This window comes from Schistocerca piceifrons, chromosome 1, assembly GCF_021461385.2.
Source record: "Schistocerca piceifrons isolate TAMUIC-IGC-003096 chromosome 1, iqSchPice1.1, whole genome shotgun sequence".
Taxonomy (NCBI): Eukaryota; Metazoa; Arthropoda; class Insecta; order Orthoptera; family Acrididae; genus Schistocerca; species Schistocerca piceifrons.
The window spans coordinates 882529351-882537866 of NC_060138.1; the positions used below are offsets into that span (position 1 = coordinate 882529351).

General features: G+C 41.1%; 1 non-coding gene across 1 annotated transcript; it reads right to left on the minus strand.

The window, feature by feature from the left end:
- Nucleotides 1–1358: 1358 nt before the first annotated feature.
- Trnas-cga lies at nt 1359–1433 on the minus strand. The gene has a single exon. It is a non-coding gene; the product is annotated as a tRNA-Ser (tRNA).
- Between the last annotated feature and the right edge of the window lie 7083 nt (nt 1434–8516).

An 8516-nucleotide genomic window follows, 5' to 3' on the forward strand; every position in this document is an offset into this window, starting at 1 on the left:
CATATGGCCACTCCGAAAATTTTGAAACCACTTATAAAGTGTTATCAAGCTTCTCTTTAGTCTCCTGAGGCGTTCTGACTTTCATAAAGTAACGTTTAATCACCACATGAAATTCCTTTTCGCCCATTTTTTTGACAGTCACTCGACTTCCTTGATTCACACGAATGCCAAACACAAAGAAATAGACCAATATGGCTGACACTTGGTGTGCGTTCTTTCCAACGATGCTACCAACTAAACATGACCTCCATACGTGTCGGTGGTGCCATCTCTCGGACTTTGCACGGACTTTTCAAACGCTCCTCGTATGAACACAACGGCTTTCTTCCTTAGCAGTGTCACTCTCATTACGTCATATGAAGGCCGTGTAAAACTCAGTGTTCGCAATAGTTGTGCTGTGTAGATTGAATAATAAACTGTTTATAATCTACATCTACTTGGCTGTGACGGACTTAATTTATTATTATTGCTATTTCGGATTCATTATCGAGAACTCAAGGGTATGCAATATTGGTGGCCCGGTAGCAAAAGTTGCCGGAATTCTCGTCATTCCTGCCCCTGAAAAGTGGTGGTCTTTGATTTGCAGTCTTAACGCAGTCACATCTACTGTGCAGCAGTGGAAAGTCCTTTGTAATCGGTGTTTTAGGTGTGTACGAGAATAGGCTCTGTGCACTATGCGACTTAACTGCTGAGGTCATCAGTCGCCTAGAACTTAGAACTAATTAAACCTAACTAACCTAAGGACATCACACACATCCATGCCCGAGGCAGGATTCGAACCTGCGACCGTAGCAGTCTCGCGGTTCCGGACTGCGCGCCTAGAACTACTAGACCACCGCGGCCGGCTATGTGTACGAGAATAGTCGTCTTATTTTAGTGTTCAGATATCATAAAACGATGTATACACCATAGCGAAATACGGGCGAAATTTTATATGTACAACAACAAAGAGAGAATAAGAAAGTGGAAGAGCAAGAGAGATCTTGTGAGATAAAAGAGGTGTAAAGTAGGGATGCAGTCTTTCTCCTTCGCTAGTCAACCTGTACAACGAGTAAAAGTTGACGGATACAAAAATGAGGTTCAGAAGTGAGATTAAAGTTCTGTGTGAGAGCATAAATATAATAAATTCGCTGATGATGTGCCTTTCATCAGTGAAAGCGAGAAATAATTGCAGAACGTGCTAAATGCAATGAACACACTACTCAGAACAGAATATAGACTGCGAGTAAACGGAAGATGGACGAAAGTAATGAGGAGTAGGAGAAATGAAGTTAGCAACAAACTTGACAATTAAAATTGTGGAACACATACTAGACCAACTGAATGAATTTTGAAACTTCCTGACAGATTAAAACTGTGTGCCCGGCCGAGACTCGAACTCGGGACCTTTGCCTTTCGCGGGCAAGTGCTCTACCAACTGAGCTACCGAAGCACGACTCACGCCCGCTACTCACAGCTTTACTTCTGCCAGTACCTCGTCTCCTACCTTCCAAACTTTACAGAAGCTCTCCTGCGAACCCTGCAGAGCTAGCACTCCTGAAAGAAAGGATATTGCGGAGACATGGCTTAGCCACAGCATAGGGGATGTTTCCAGAATTGGTAGAGCACTTGCCCGCGAAAGGCAAAGGTCCTGAGTTCGAGTCTCGGTCGGGCACACAGTTTTAATCTGCCAGGAAGTTTCATATCAGCGCACACTCCGCTGCAGAGTGGAAATCTCATTCTGAATGAATTTTGCTTCCTTGGAAGCAATACAAAATTTGACGGATGAAGTTTGGAGGATATAAAACGCAGACTAGCACAAGCAGGAAGGGCATTCCTCATTAAAGGAAGTCTCCCAGTAGTCAACGAAGGCCTTAATTTTGACGAAGATTTGTTGTGAATATAATGTGAACAAGAGCATTCTGTGGAAGTGAATCATGGATTCTCGGAAAGACGGCAAAGAAGAAAATCGAAGCGTTCGAGATGTGGTGTTACCGACTGATAATATAAGAATTGAGGAGGTCTTTTGCAGAATGGTCAGGAACAGAATATATGTAAAATACTGATTGGAAGAAGAGACAGGATGATACGACAGGTTTCAGACATAAGGGCATAACTTCAATGGCGCTAAAGGGAGCTGTAAAGGATAAAACCTGTAGGAGAAGACAGCGACAGAAGTATATCCAACAAATAGTCGAGGACTTTGAATGTACGTGCTACTCTGAGATAAATCGGATTGTGCCACGGAAGTACTTGTGGTGAACAGCACCAAATTACGTAGAAGACATGTGAGACAAAAAATAAAATTTGCGATTAGCACTCGAGCTCAGAGGGTTCCGTACAAACTTAATTATGTATATAGTCAGTTCATCCGTCCTGGGAATCGAGAATATGGGCGATTTTTGCCTGTTATCGACATCCATTCTGGCAAGATATCGCTCCCGCGAATTTCAAGACTTTCGAGAATGTTTTTATTTTTGTTTAAAGTCGGATAACAAATGACAAACGAAATATTTTTTCGTGTGGTAGAACTACAATTTAACAACTTTCTCAAGGGACCGTAGTCCTTAGTATGCGACGTAAAATTCAATCTGATACGTCTACCCGTTCCTAAGAAAAATTATTTTTAACAATCGCACGGACAACTGACAGGAAAGTGACCCGATAACGGTTCTGTTTTTAACGGTTGAGGTACGTCACCTGTAACGTAGCAAGTTATTACGAGATAACATTCGATGCAGTAAGGCTTTCAGCCGTGTAGCAAGGTGGCTTCAGGATGATTTTGTTTTTTCTTCACTCTGACTCACAGCGCAGCTGACGTTACCAGGTGTGAGAACGGTCTCAAGTAACATTGAGTCGGTACGAAAATTCATACCCCCTACAAATCTAAATGAACCATAATAATTACCATCAGATTTTGTCCAAACTTGCTAAGCAATCTTTTGTTATTAAGGAAGGGATCGTGTCAAAATTTCAGATTTTTATCTACTATAGATTGAGAAAATTACTTAAATGTCCTAGAACCTACACTTATGTTTCAAAACTCAGTTAGGAACAATAACCAAATGTCTTTTATTACCATCTGAAGTCCTAACAAAGCTCACAATATATAAAATCACTTAACTGGAATTTTCTTTTCAAAACTTTAATTACTCTACATCAAGTAGTATAAAAATCATTCAGAATTATTATTTGCTTATTATTTTTTTGTGTGAATACATGCAAATGAATGAGAGAGTGTATACGGGACATACGTTAAAACTTAATGTCGTTTTATGTAAAACTTTATAAAAGTGAACCGTGGGAAAATTGTGTTGCAGCCACGATGCTGATGACGTATGTCGATGTGTGCTTGCTTTTGTAAGAGAGTAGCCAGAATAAAAATCTGAAGCGGAAAAAGTTTCTATATTAATTTCAAGAATATTTTGCATTTCGTTTAATTTTATTAAAAAATATATTGGAAGTTGAAATTGTAATGACGTAAATGACTATCTGATTAGTGGTTGGCTAAGGCAGGTTTTGCCGCGAGAATGATCTGGAAGGATAATTCTGATTGGTCATTCAGATCAATAGCCAATCAGAATTAAGCGGTTCCCGCACGCAGGTAGGTAGACAGGCAGAGAGGAGAGGAGCGTCGAGAGAGTCGCTCGCTAACCTGCATCCGAGTAACACCAGGCTAGATGTCTCCGCGAAAATAGTATGTAAAACGAAGAGCTAGTGAAATCATTTCAGATAGAACGTGTCGTTACTAAAGCGGCTTAAGTTACAACATTTTGAGGGCAGTGTGATGATTCGGAATTAATTAGTTGAAGTTTTTTAAGCATGTGATCTTTGGGTCGTAGAGACAATTCCGCGTGGCATGTTCCGCGTCCTTTTGGGAATCCTTTGGTGAGCACTTCTGACATAGAAGACAATTGAAACAACCGAAAGTTACACTCGCTAATGCTGGTGGGTCAGTGACTGTTAGATCGCAAAATTAATCGGGTCGGAATTGCAGAAATTCTGGCTGCATTTTTACGCGTGAAATATGTTGCATAAACAGTGAACTTGGAATGATAAAGCATCTGCATCATTAAATACGGACTGGATAGCCATTCCATGTGCTTTCTTCTGAATACAAAGACGTTAATAGAATTTTCAAGTGCTTACCGCAATTAAACTGCATTCTCCTACCGCCCGAAATTTGTGAAAATGAGCTTACAGGAACTGATTTGCAACTTGAGTTACGCAGCCTCTATGTGGTAGGTGTTAGGTAGTGGTTTCATCAACGATGCTTTACACTGCCTAGCGTGTATCTACTACTGCACAGTGAAGGAACGTCGGAGGAAATATAGAGGTAGGTGAACTATTCGATGAGAATGACTGAGATAGAGTAAGGAGACGAGAGAACGACCGACCGACCCGGCTCCGCCGCAGACCCTAAAAAGTCTGAAAATATTTCTTTGGCGTGTAACCTTACATGGCGGTAAAACGTGGATGATAACTAATACGGACATGGAGATATTGCTAGAATTAGCTAGGTAGATTGATTAAGTAATGAAGTGGGACTGAATCAGACTGGGCGAGGAGTGGTGGGAGGTGGGGGGGGGGTGTGTGGGGGGGGGGCGGGGGACTTCATTGCACAGCTTCACTAGAAGAAGGGATAGTTTAGTGAGAGAAGTGCTGCGGCATCGTCAAATAGTTAATTCGATAATGGAGGGACGTGTCAGTTGCAAAAGTAGGGTAGGAAGAGCAAGGTTCAAACGGATAAAGTTCGCAGCTGTTATAGAGATATTAAAAGACTAGTATCAGGCTGGGCAGCGTGAAGAGTTGCATCAAACAATTCTTCTGACCGATAGCAACACTGACAAGCTACGTACGCGTACTACGCTTCAACGGCCAAACAGTGGGATTAGTGTCTCTCCTCTACTATGTCTCGATCCTTCTTCGTGAATCTCCTCCGCAGAAAATGGAAGACTGGAAACGTTTACGAAGCCGTTCGACATGACAACGACATGCGGAAATACTGGTTGAGTTGCGTCCTTGTGACGTGGTGTGAACTGTCGATGTTTTATTAACTGGTTGTTCGTGTGGTCGCGGTCACCTCATTGCAAATCTAATTAACTCGGAGCATGTAACTGCAGGTAAGAGTGGTTCTTCACTAGCAGTTCCTTGAGACTACACGTTCATAAAACTGCTTGCTGACTGTAAATCTGTCTGCTTTGGACAACAAGTTATTTGCGGTCAACTTGAAGCTGGTTTCAAAACCCTGGTTTCCTGTTCCTACTCATCTAATCAGCAATTAAGTTTCAAGCACACAACGCCCTAACATGATTCATGTTACTGGCTCGACCCTTGAGCTTGGAAGTAGAATTTAATGTTTATTTACAGACAGCAGAAGAATGTGCAGAAGAATATTCACAGATTTGTGTTTCTCAGTGTGTGTGTTTTATACTTCACAGAGTTTCATCGTAGATAGCCGGTCAAAAGAAACGACGAACTTTGGACTATGAACAGTTTCGCTTTTAATACCATACGTTCGGCATTTGTAGAGCCAGTGTGTAACCTACTACGTTAATTAACCATGTATCATCGACCGCATCACGGACAACCGTTTTATTGGTTCTGTTGCATTCAAAGTTCTCTATAGCGTTCATGGCATGCAAGTGTTTGCGACTCAGACTTGTCGGACGTCGTGCAGCCTACCTCCCTCCTGAGTGATGAGTAGCCTGTTGGTATAACTCCTACGTTCAGATTTAAATTTAGAAGCAGAACTGTGATCTATTCAAAATCTATCAGCGGTTTAGGTGTTGCATTCACATTAGGGAGAAGCCAGATTTAATTTCCGAAATGGGCACTCAGGACAGGACAATAAGCCCACCTGTAGTATATCTCTTTGAAGAATTACTTCTTAGGATTCAGGAACATGTGAGTAAGCATGCGAACCAGCAGTTTGAACGATCTGATTAAACTTTGAAAAAATTTTTTGAGAACCAGGCAGAATTAATTGATAGAACATTGAAAACATTTTCTGAAAAGCAGATAGAACAGGCTAAAGCCCATGATGAGCAAATCGAAGCCATGTTAAAATCGTTCGCAGAACAATAGCCAGAGTTGATCGTGAAGACACTCGATAAATTTTCTGAACAGTTCAAATCTCAGCTCGATGAGCTTAGGCAACAATTCTGTCAATTTAAAGAAGACTACTAAAATTACTTGGAGAGGTAACACAGATTGGTAGAGAAAACAGTTAGTCAAATTTCAGAACAAATTCAGAACTTATCACTACGTAGTGCAGAATAGATTCAGAGGCATTTCTTTAGCCAAAAAGAGAAAATAGTTACGGAATTCAATCAATGGTTAGCAGAAAAGGATGCACAGATCGTGGAAAAATTGAATAATGAATTACCATTGGTAATACAACAGGCAGGTGCTCAATTAGCATGTGATTCTATTGATAAAGTAGAGAATTTTAATTGTAAATTTCAACAAATGTTAGGTAAAGTAAAAAAATTGCAGAAGGAGGTGCAGGACATTAACAGTTTAAACCAGGGTAACCTTCCAGCTTCTAAGGAAAGATATACGTGTTACGGCAATAACCAGATGGGTTCGCCGAACAGAGAATATGCACAACAACAAAACACACCGAGCAGTATTTCGACGGGCGTGAATAACGTAATGCGGCAGACTACAAATACATCGGTGGAGGAAAGCTTAATTAAGCACAGATAACTGCCAATCTTCATTCAAAAGACAAAGACACCTCATCCGATGGTATATATAAAATCCCTTAGAGGTGTGCTTCCGAGATCGTGAAATGAACAGCAAACGGTTGCATATGTAGTATCCTTCATATAAGGAGATGCCGCTCTAAAAGCTTTTATATACAAATACTGTTCAGCCGGTATGCAAGGAAGACTTTGGAAAGAAGTGTGCAGCCGCGAACCACATTATTGCAAGAAAGGTTTTCTCAAAATTACTTCAAAAAGCACGTAAATAAAACAAAATACTGTTACTATTACTATTTAAAACTTGTACAGAAAGCAGATGGCAGTTATAAGAGTCGAGGGACATGAAAGGGAAGCATGAAAGGGAGTCAGACAGGCTTGTAGCCTCTCCCCGATGCTATTCAATATTCAATCTGTATATTGAGCAAGCAGTAAAGGAAACAAAAGAAAAGTTCGGAGTAGGTATTAAAATCCATCGAGAAGAAATAAAAACTTTGAGGTTCGCCGATAACATTGTAATTCTCTCAGAGACAGCAAAGGACTTGGAAGAGCAGTTGAACGGAATGGACAGTGTCTTGAAAGGAGGGTATAAGATGAACATCAACTAAAGCAAAACGAGGATAATGAAATGTAGTCGAATTAAGTCGGGTGATGCTGAGGGAATTAGATTAGGAAATGACACACTTAAAGTAGTAAAAGAGTTTTGCTATTTGGGGAGCAAAGTAACTGATGATGGTCGAAGTAGAGAGGATATAAAATGTAGACTGGCAATGGCAAGGAAAGCATTTCTGAAGAAGAGAAATTTGTTAACATCGAGTATAGGTTTGTGTGTCAGGAAGTCGTTTCTGAAAGTATTTGTATGGAGTGTAGCCATGTATGGAAGTGAAACGTGGACGATAAATAGTTTAGACAAGAAGAGAATAGAAGCTTTCGAAATGTGGTGCTACAAAAGAATGCTGAAGATTAGATGGGTAGATCACATAACTAATGAGGAAGTATCGAATAGGATTGGAGAGAAGAAAAATTTGTGGCACAACTTGACTAGAAGAAGGGATCGGTTGGTAGGACATGTTCTCAGGCATCAGGGGATCACCAATTTCGTACTGGAGGGCAGCGTAGAGGGTAAAAATCGTAGAGGGAGACCAAGAGATGAATACACCAAGCAGAATCAAAAGGATGTAGGCTGCAGTAGGTACTGGGAGATGAAGAAGCCTGCACAGGATAGAGTAGCATGGAGAGCTGCATCAAACGAGTCTCAGGACTGAAGACCACAACAACAACAACAACTGTGATAAGCCCATGTCACATAAAAATGTTCAAAATGGTTCAAATGGCTCTGAACACTATGAGAATTAACATCTGAGGTCATCAGTCCCCTAGAACTTAGAACTACTTAAACCTAACTAACCTAAGAACATCACACACATCCATGCCCAAGGCAGGATTTGAACCTGCGACCGTAGAAGTCGCGCGGTTCCAGCCTGAAGCACCTAGAACCGCTTGGCCACTCCGGCCGGCGCTAATGGACATTTTTCCAAGTTTAAATATAATTGTAATCAGTCCTACAACGATAACAAGAGGCGTAGGAGTGTGAGTAGCTTTCAGCAGGGATACAATGGAAATACATAACAGAATGCGAACTGTTACCGCAATTTCAATAGAAATTACTGGCATAATAACCAACCACCTCGCTGGCAACAAAACGATGGATCACCACCTGGAATAAAACGAAATCTCAGTGATGCGCAACATAATGAAGCGCATCACAACCACACCAGCTGGAGAAGCCAGCAGATACATGGTTCGAATAGTGGAGGTACAACAGGAAGC